The sequence below is a fragment of the Triticum urartu genome, chromosome 2A (genome assembly GCF_056163025.1).
Source record: "Triticum urartu cultivar PI428250 chromosome 2A, HENAU_Tu73, whole genome shotgun sequence".
Lineage (NCBI taxonomy): Eukaryota > Viridiplantae > Streptophyta > Magnoliopsida > Poales > Poaceae > Triticum > Triticum urartu.
Window position 1 is genome coordinate 98,733,995 of NC_141874.1, and position 2,814 is coordinate 98,736,808.

Here is a 2,814-nt window from a genome sequence, read left to right on the forward strand (position 1 = left end):
ACACAGGTGAGTCGTATGAAGTGATTTTGTGGACAGTGAATTAGGAGAAGGAACATAGGTGACGTTGGTGTTCACGTGGTGACTTGACAAAACGCAGTTGCCATGTCTAATCAATTGCAGTTGCCATGTCAAATCAACTGTGATTACAATGTCTAAACAACTATGGATGCCTAGTGTGAACAAATATGTTTGCCATGGTTGAACCACTACATGTGCCATGTTGTACAGACTACGGTTGCCATGCATTGACCAACTGCTAATGATCGCAGGTTGTTATGGTGGAACCACATCGGCAAACGTATCGTTGGAAGCTTCCCCGTTGTAGGCCAACGATATTGCAGATAGAGCACAACAAATTGGAATGACAAACCAGCTTCGATTAGCACATGTGGCACAACAAGGTAAAAAATTGTGAACCAACAAAACAATAGTTTATTTGCTTTTGTGGAAAAGCATGGGGGAAAGTGGATTTGTCACGGTGGTGGTGGAAAACAACAAAAATGCTACCAAGTGGACACATGCAAAACAGTCATCTCTTGTCTTGTCTTCAGGATTTGTCAATTAATGTATGCGTGTGTGCAACATTCGTGATTAACTCCATTTGCCTAGTGGGCTCGTACCTAGAATGCAAGTTTTGATGCTAAAAGATGATGGTTGCCATGTCTTGGCAACAGTAGCTGCCATGTTTGTTGAACTGTAGTTGCCATGGCTGAAAAGCTGTAGTTGCCATGCATGGCCAGATGGAGATGCCATGGCTTGCTGCATGAATGATATCATGCCAAATCAGATGCAGTTGCTATATTCCGTTACGATAAACCCGTCATTCAAGCAATGCTTACACACGTACCTATTTTTTTTGCAGGACCTTCAACTGCAATCAACAGCGGCACGGGGACATCTACTATGGGAACCTCTGAGCACACGGAAGGAGCGTTCCACCAGCAAGTCGACAATGCTACCACAAACAATGCAGAATCAGTGTCAGAACTGGCAATCGTTCCAGCAATGACGACAAGCACACCTTTGCACACCAGCACAAGCAACACTCAAACAGATGAAACAGCCGCCGATACTGAAGTGAATGGTGAAACAGATGACGAAGCATAAGGGGATGAAGAAGATGGGCAAACGGAAATCATGATACCTCAACCACCATATGTTGGGCAGAGATTTGGTTCGTTTGAAGATGCCAAGGAATTCTAAAAGAGATATGCAATGTTCCATGGGTTTGCAGTTAACACCGAATACCATAGGAAAATATAAAAAAACTAACGAGTACAGCAGAGGTGAGATAAGGTACTACAAGGCATGAAGGAACAAGAAGGGTAAAGGTGTTGCGCCTGTCGTGCCAGAACAAAAGAGAGGTATCATTGTCAAGATGGAATGCCCTGTCCGGTGTTAGCTAAACACAGATGGAGCATGGTGGGTGGTCACCGAATATTTCGACGAACACAACCATGAACTCATAAAGAAGTTTGACCTAGTAAAATTTCTGAGCGCCCATAGAGGATTCACCCCCCTCGAGAAGAAATTCATAAAGCTGCTACATGGTTGTAACATCGGTCCATCAAGAATGGTCCAGATACTGTCCTTGATCCACAGCGGAGATGGTAGACTGAGTAGCATGCCCTACATACCGGCAGACGTCACAAACCTAAAGGCAAAGTACCATAGAGAGAGAGCAGGTTGGCTGACATAGAAGACATGATAGCCTACTTCGAAGAGAAAGCAAAAGCAGATGCTGATCTCTTCTACAGGATAAGATTGGATGATGAGGACCGTGTCAAAAACATGTATTGGGTGGATGGTGCTGCAAGAAGAGCCTACAAACATTTCGGTGATTGCATTTCCTTCGACGCGACATATCTCACAAATATGTACAAGATGCCCTACGCTCCATTCATAGGAATAAATAACCACAATCAGTCATTGCAGTTCGGTTGTGGACTCGTTCGGAACGAAGATACAGATGATTACACTTGGCTGTTCAAAACCTTCTTGGAGTGCATGGGTGGACTTGCTCCGATGAACATAATAACAGACCAAGATTTTAGCATGTGTGCATGCATAGAGGAGGTCTTTCCGTTGGCAGTGCACAGGCACTGCAGCTGGCATATTATTAAGAAGGCTGATGAGACGCTAGGAACATTCTTTGCTGACTGTCCAGGGCTATACAAGGCATTCGAGTTGTCCGTGGACCACAGCTTGACGGTGGAGGAGTTTGAACAGAGCTGGACGGATATGATTGAAACATACCAAGTCCAAGACAACGAGACACTTACTAGCCTCTGGGAGAAGCGAATGTACTGGGTGTCGGCCTACTCCATGCAGTTCTTCTTCCCATTTCTGCAGACTACTCAACGCAACGAGGGGTTCAATGCTGTTTTGAAGCGGTACGTGAGCCCTGGCAATTCATTGCTGCAGTTTGCCAAGCAGTACACAGCTTTGCAACAGAAAATACTAGGATCTGAGCTACAGCAAGAAGCAAACACCGCGCTCAAGCAGCCTAAATTGCTAACATATTTACCGATGGAGAGGCAGATGAGAAAGATATATACAAACAAGATTTTTGAGAACATGAAGATAGTAGGTGCCATGTAGATTGCTACCTCTTGAGCACTGCGTTGGTTTTCCCTTGAAGAGGAAAGGGTGATGCAGCAAAGTAGCGTAAGTATTTCCCTCAGTTTTTGAGAACCAAGGTATCAATCCAGTAGGAGGCCACGCACGAGTCCCTCGCACCTACAAAAACAAATAAAATCCTCGCAACCAACGCAATAAAGGTGTTGTCAATCCCTTCACGGCCACTTACGAAAG

At 44.8% G+C, this 2,814-nt stretch overlaps 1 pseudogene; it reads left to right on the top strand.

Annotated features, from left to right (window-relative positions):
• Nucleotides 1-1,704: 1,704 nt before the first annotated feature.
• On the top strand, nucleotides 1,705-2,601 carry LOC147984069 (protein FAR1-RELATED SEQUENCE 5 pseudogene; annotated as a pseudogene).
• Nucleotides 2,602-2,814: the final 213 nt, after the last annotated feature.